The sequence below is a fragment of the Dioscorea cayenensis genome, chromosome 4 (assembly GCF_009730915.1).
Source record: "Dioscorea cayenensis subsp. rotundata cultivar TDr96_F1 chromosome 4, TDr96_F1_v2_PseudoChromosome.rev07_lg8_w22 25.fasta, whole genome shotgun sequence".
NCBI lineage: Eukaryota > Viridiplantae > Streptophyta > Magnoliopsida > Dioscoreales > Dioscoreaceae > Dioscorea > Dioscorea cayenensis.
This window is the reverse complement of record NC_052474.1, coordinates 10152967-10160211: the sequence shown is the minus strand read 5'-3', so window position 1 is coordinate 10160211 and position 7245 is coordinate 10152967. Positions and strand designations below refer to the sequence as shown.

Sequence of the window (7245 nt, the reverse complement as noted above, 5' to 3'; positions counted from 1 at the left end):
TCTGACAACTAAAAAGAAAACAAGTTCTTTCACACTTGTTTTTTTTTTTGAAACTCAGTAAAGAATTGGTCTAAAAGCTAGAATCCTTCCTAGGATACAAGTATACCCACAACTAGGGTAAAGAGTGAACTGAAAAGGGTTTCCAAAGCATGGGTGAATCAACAATTAAAACAACAAAGTACACTAGCTCTAATGTCACCCTTAGTTTCATGATTCCCTAACAACATATCATAGACTGTCCTAAGTCATGCATCATCACAATGAATACAAAGATAACCTCTACCCCAAACTTGAATATTACATTGTCCTCAATGTACATCATGCAAGCACACAAACAAAGAAAAGAAGACAATGAAGTGATTAAGGAGAGTTATTAGGGCTTCCTTGGACACGAAGAGTGATGATGCTACTCTCAACGTGAACAACTCAAAATTCCAAACACGACATACACCCTATAAAGCAAAGAAGTGTACAATGTGAAGCTTAAATACAAAAAAAGAAAAATGAAAATAAAGTATGGAAATTAAACATGGAAAGCAGTAAGATAAACAGTTTAGCAGGGGACTCCCCTTACTACTATAGAAAAAAAGTACAAGTCCACATGATATAAATAAATACAAAGACCAATACTGAAAATAAAAACTAAAATGATACAGATAGAAGGTTGAATGCTGCTCAATCAGACTCAAACTCTATGGCATCTGGGTCATCAGAACTAGAATCATCAGTGGCAGAAGAGGTGGGTTCATCTCTTTGTCCAGATCCCCCCTCACTCCATGAGTCATTGCCCCCATTGGACTTAGAGGACTAAAATCCCTCAGACTCCAAATCAGCAGTATCGACCCCCAAGTGCACTAGTGTAGGGGATGGAGAGAATGGTGGAGAAAATAACTGGAGACCAATATGTGCAGCAATCCGAACAATGCTCCGACTAAGACAACACCAGAAGAGTGGTGAACTCGTTGACGGTGTAAAGTGGCTGTTGGAGGGTGAAGTCGGTGGTGTCAAAGGGAAGCGAGGAGCTAGTGCGGTTGGAGGAGACGCTGGCTCAACAAGGGGAGCAATAGGGCCAATAATATAGAAATGGGTCCCATGTGTAGTTAGAACTGGTTGGACCATCCTTATGGCGCGGAGGCGTCAAGGATGATCATTGCTCTGCCACCCTCGATCCTCATACTACTGACCCTCCTTTAAGACCCGTCCCCCAGATGAGTCAGGAGATGTAGGGGCTAGTGAATATGACTCAAACCCTAGAATCAATAGCCTGATGATTCATAGCGAGGGCGATCTCATGTCCTAGGTGAAGGTGGAACCCATCGACCATGCTGAGGAGGTAGTTGAAGTCCCTTGGCTAACTACTCTGGTATTATCGCCCCGTCCTGTTAAAGAGTGACTCCTTGTCAAAGAGTGACTTAGCAAATTATGGATATACCTAAGGGTAGGGGAATGAAGGTTGATGGCCTTCGCTCGACAAGGATAGTAGCCACTAGTGGTGCTTAGGAGACTGCAACAAGACTCAATAAACTCCCTTGCTAGCCGCTCGATCAAAAGAGCATCATATTCAGGTGTTTGAGTGAATGCCCCGTCATAAAGCCCCAGATGGACTGAGAATTGAGTCAAACTCATCCGATGCATAGTGCTGAATGCCTAAAACTGCATTGTGTCAACCTAGTGAAAACTGATCATCCCCGATCAAACTCGAAAGTCATTAAAAACTCTAGTGTCATCTCTCTGTAGGTAGTATATAGGTGGTTATACAGCAACTGATGAGCTGATGCACCAAAGATGGGCCCGTAGTGGCAGCCTACGTGCTGCTCTTGCCTCTCGCTCTCTCAGGCGCATGCCCAGAGGAAAGTTTCTTCTTCCTCATCATTATCCTATGTAAGAATTTAGTAAACATTTGAATATGCAGGAAAATATAGCTGCAGCTTGCCTATGCTGCCTAAACAACATTGATGTGCTGACCAGAAAAGAGCACGGGTGTGCTGTAAAATGAGTCAAAAAGAACACAAGCACACCCATGCAAGTAAATGAGCACGCTCATGCTTGGGTATCAAGCATAAACGTGCATGCTTGGAAATAGTCTAAGGCACAAGAGAGCACAGCCGTGCTTCATGTGAAGCACGCTTGTGCTGAATTATCTTCCCAAACAAGAAAAAAAGGTCATGACATCATGGTTTCTAGCCTAACACATGGTTCGAGCATCTCACAACATATAAAGCATGAATAGAATGAATGCAAGAAGTTTATAGATGCAAAGAACAATAAACAAGGCATAGGAACGATGAAAAATGCATACCTTTTGGCTCAAAGAAGACAAGGAAACAGGGATGAGAGAAATCCTCAAGGAAAGATGCTCAAAAACTCAGCGAGAAACTCATGATCCAATCACCAATGCATGTGGAAAAGCTCGAGAAGAGAATCAAAGATTCCAAGGCGCACCGAAGGCTTGGAATAAAAAGGAAAAGACGGGAAGGGGACCAGTGACGCCTGAGTACACCAGAACAACATGGTAATGTCTAAGACCATGCTGAGCCCCTTATAAATAAAATAATGCCCTAAAAGACATGATCGTTCTTGAGACGTTGCTTAGGGCCGTGCTTTTACTAAAAATTTTTTTGGAAAACTCAGAAAACTAAGCACGGCCCTACAGGGGTAGGCAGGCCGTGCTTACATAAAGCACTGGTGAGAGTACACTAGTGCTTCCTCCCAAAAATGAAATTTCTACAACTTCTACAAAATGCGCATCCACAAGCTTGACTGTGCTTGACCTGGAAAAACAGAGATGCTACAAAACAGAACAATAATACTCCCGAACAACCATTAGCTTGAAAATAGAGTTCTGGAATGGAAATGTGAACCCTTAAGAGCCCTAAAATGGCATGAATTGGAAAATAATCGAGTCCAACAATAGAAAACAACCAAACAAAGAAAAACAAACTAAAGAAAACCAAAAGGTAACTAAGAGAAAAAACACATGAAAACACTTAGGTTTCCCCACAAGAAGCGTTTATTTAATGTCACTAGCTTAACGTACTTTGTAGTGCACACGGGCGGTCATGGAATCGAATTCCTCTATATTTCTTGTAGCATGCACAACAAAGTAAGGTGTTAGTGACTTAATCAACAAAATTTCCCCTTCATTTAAATTTGAAGTGAACTTGCAAGCCTTGGAAGAGGTTGATGGAATATTTTTCTTGTTGTTAGTTATGTAGTGCTTCCATCGCTTTCTGTCCCGGGAGGCCTTATGATCTACCAACTTAAGTCCCCTCTCGGGCTCTTCAATGTGAACTAGGAGGCAGATCTCCTCAGCTAATCCATCAGGCAGTTCTTCATCATCCAGTAAATCAGACAAGTCATCCTTCAACCATGTGTCCTGCACAAAATTAGAAACACATTGATCAATAATAACAAGGGCATAACACGTATCATCACCATCCATAGAGTGCCATATAGCATCTCTCAACTTGAACATCACTTCTTCATCAACCACTCTTAATACTATTCGACCATCCTTGACATTAATCAAAGCTTGTGAAGTGGCCGAAAATTGATGCCCAAGTATCAAAGGAGCCTCAGCCTTGTCATCCAAATCTAGAAAAACAAAATCCATCGGGAAGATGAATCTGTCCACCTTGACAAGAACGTCTTCAATAATGCCCATGGGGTTATGAATTGGCTGATAGGCAAGTTGCAAAGTCATCTTTGTCAGCTTAAGCTACCAAGACCCAATTTTTGAAAAATATTATAAGGCATCAAACTGATATTTGCCTCAAGATTGGCAATTGCTTTTTCATCAAGCATTTACCCAATAATACACTGGATGATAAATGCTCCCGGATCTTTTTCTTTCTTGGAGATTCTATTGGAGATGATAGCAAAGCATTCCTCGCTCAAAGTAACGGTGGATTCCTCTTATAGCTTCCTCTTATTAGTCAACAATTTCTTAAGGAACTTAGCATAACAAGGCATTTAAGCAAGGATCTCAACGAATGGAACATTTATGTGCAAGGTCTTGAACATTTCTAGGAATTTCTTAAATTGCTCATCCTGTTGATCCTTCTTCACCTCAGCCGGATAGGGTAGCTTAGGTTGGAAGATAGGAATCTTGGTCTCATCCTTTACTTGCTTCCCCTCATTTTGCTCAACATTACCACCAAATGGATGTGTCCTTTTACAATCACTACTTCAGGTTTAGGAGATGTATTCTCATACCCTTGAGTTGGCGTAGATGTCAATTCTCTTCCATTCCTCAAAGTGGCTACCTTTAGGGACTTACAGGGGTGACCTCTGTATTACTTGGTAATGACCCTGGAGGATGTTCAGCAAAGGTATTTGTGATTTGTGCCACTTGATGTTTCAGATTCCATAAAGATGCTTATTGTTTTCTCATCAATTCTTCATATCCCGTGAGAAGAACATTGTTTTCTTGTATGTACCATACTAACAAGTTTTCTAGAGTTAGCCCCTTTCCTTCTTGATATAGTGATAAAAAATGTGCACATTGAAGTTGTAATGGCTTGAATTGCGCTTGTGATCCTTGCCCTTTGACAAGTTCCCCTTGCTTATATCCCGCAAGTGCACGGGTTTGTCGAAGTAATAATCCCGGGTGAGCGGGGTCGAATCCACAGGGAGTAGGGAGTAAAGACACTTAATTCGATTCTTAGTTATGTGGAGTATCAACAATGATAAGTGTGGTAATGATTCAATTCTCAGAATTTAAAAGCAACAAGTAAAAGAGCAAAAGTAAGGAGGAGGCAAGGCAATCGATAAAGATGAGGTACTTGGATGATGCTTCACCTAGGATTCAATTCTCAGAACTCTCTATTATTCTTCCTAATCAATGCCATGGTGAGTCATGGAAATCCTTACATACATAGTCCCAAATCTAAGATCAACTATGCCTAACTCTATGCATGTCCCGGAGGAGAAATCGAACAATCTCAACACCTAGCACTCGCATAGAGTTGCAATGAGCTTTAGAGATTCCAAGTGATAAATCTTTTCCTAAAAATAGACCTAACCCTTTGGTCCAGGCGGAAGGTCCCTAGCCACAATTAAGCCCTAGATACTAAGATCCTCTCAACACTTCACTCCATTGCACGCGCAACTAGGCCCCAGCGGAGGTTCATCCCTTAGACCATTCACTCTATTATGGCCGCAAAGAACTCGAGGAACGGAGGTAGAATCTATCACATCGGAGGGGAAAGGGGACGCTCCTGTACCTCTCGACTCACCCTCTCAACTCTCTCCAACCTAGCTTTGTCTAACGCTCGTGGTGTGTCACTCACTCACAAAGTTACCAACAAGAACTCTCAACCCTAGTGTCACTCTAGGGGAAATGTTCATACAATCAAACATTCAAGGTTGGAACTCACAATAAACATCAATTTATTGAAAGCATAATAAAGAAGTTCAATGAAACGAATACATCATAGGGTTCACAATCATCCAAGTACCCACTAGGGGTTTAGCTCTCCATGGAGCTTAGTACAATCAAAAGAAATCGAATGTAAAAAGCAATGAATCCATAAAAGAAACCCCTCGATGGTCGTGTCGATGGTCTTGTGGAGAGTCCTCTACTCAGTCGTCCAAGGATTCCTTCATCCGGTATAGGATACGCCTCGATCGAAGCTCTCCTACCAACCTTCTTCCTAATGGAATCACGATATCGGAGCCGTAGAACCTCTCCAAAAACCTAGCCAATACCCCTCAAAACCCTAGACGAAGCCCTCTCACAAGTTGGAGAAAAGATGGAGAAAAAGAATACCAAAAATCGAGGGTTGAATCGGCTTTAAATAGGGGTCGGAATCGGGCAACTTCACCGGGCGTGGGACGATACACGCGCCCGTGAGGAATTTCTACACGGGCGTGGATAATTTCCCACGCCCGTGTGGATTCTCTGCTCAATTTCTCGCCGTGACGTGTTGCTACATAATTGCTACGTGCTCGATGCTGACGATTAACTTCCCAATACTTTCATCGGGTTAATGCAAACGGGCACGTTCACGTCGTGAATCACTTGCTTCTTCAATGATGTACATGTTGGCGGGGCTCTTGTTCTTATATGCATAAGTTGGAATGCTCGAGCGTGACTGCCTTTGTGCCCCTCCAAATAGATGTGCTCACTCGAATGCGAGGAGGTTGGCGCACACTCTAGCATCTCACACCTGACCTATGTCTTCGCGTTTGAACCTTAGCAAGATCTCCTCCAAAATAGGTGCATTATGATCCACATTGGCCTATTTCCTTCATACTCGGCCTCACAACCCTACATGCATAAAAGTAACATAAAAACACACATATTAATGTAAAACCTGAGAAAAGTAATGCTCAACATAAGGAATGAACGCTTCGCATTCATATCGCACAAGCACTTATCACCCTTGTTGGCTCCAAAAAACTTTTGGGTGGTTTCTCCACCTCGGATTGTAGGTGTTGTTGTAGGGGTTGTTTTGGAACTTAATGTTTTGACCCACATAAACTACTTCTTCTATGCTAGAAAACCCCTCAAAAGATGGAACAGTTGACCCTGTTTGGCCATTCCAAGTTTCACAGCTCATAATTAGGGCTTGGGGTTAAACTTGCATGGCATCCAACCTCTTTGTAATGGCTTCCACCTGTACTTCTAGGGTAGTCAGTGCATCAACCTTATAAATTCTAGCAGCCGTTCACTAGCTTGCCCCTTTTTGAGCTCCACTAATAGCCATTCAATGCCATATCATCAATAAGGGTATAGGCTTCAGTTGGTTGTTTACTGCAAAGGGAACCCCTAGCTCCCGCATCCAACATCTGCTTAGTAGACCAGTTCAAACCATTGTAGAAAATTTGAATTCTCATCCTCTCCACTACCCCATATTGAGGACACTTCCTTAGCAATTCCTTGTACCTTTTCCAAGCCTCATACAAAGTTTCAAACTCCATATGTCGAAAAAAAGATATGTTATTTTTTAGCTTCGTATTCTTTGTAGGAGGAAAGTATCGAGTAAGAAACTTCTTAGCCAACTGTGCCCACGTAGTGATCGACCCTTATGGCAAGGAACTTAACCATTGCTTGGCCCTTATTCGCATTGAGAATGGAAAGAGTTGAAGGCAAACTGTATCCTCAGACACATTGTTTTCCTTAAATGTGTCACAAATCACCAAGAAGTTCTTCAAATGTTCATAAGGATCCTCATCTTGAAATATATCAAACTAGCACATCTGCTGCACCATCTGTATCAAAATAGGTTTTAGCTTAAAGTT

The 7245-nt window shown here is 42.0% G+C and overlaps 1 non-coding gene across 1 annotated transcript; it reads left to right on the top strand.

Moving 5' to 3' along the window:
- Window positions 1-6850: 6850 nt before the first annotated feature.
- Window positions 6851-6957, top strand: LOC120259678. The gene has a single exon (XR_005536235.1). It is a non-coding gene; the product is annotated as a small nucleolar RNA R71 (small nucleolar RNA).
- Window positions 6958-7245: the final 288 nt, after the last annotated feature.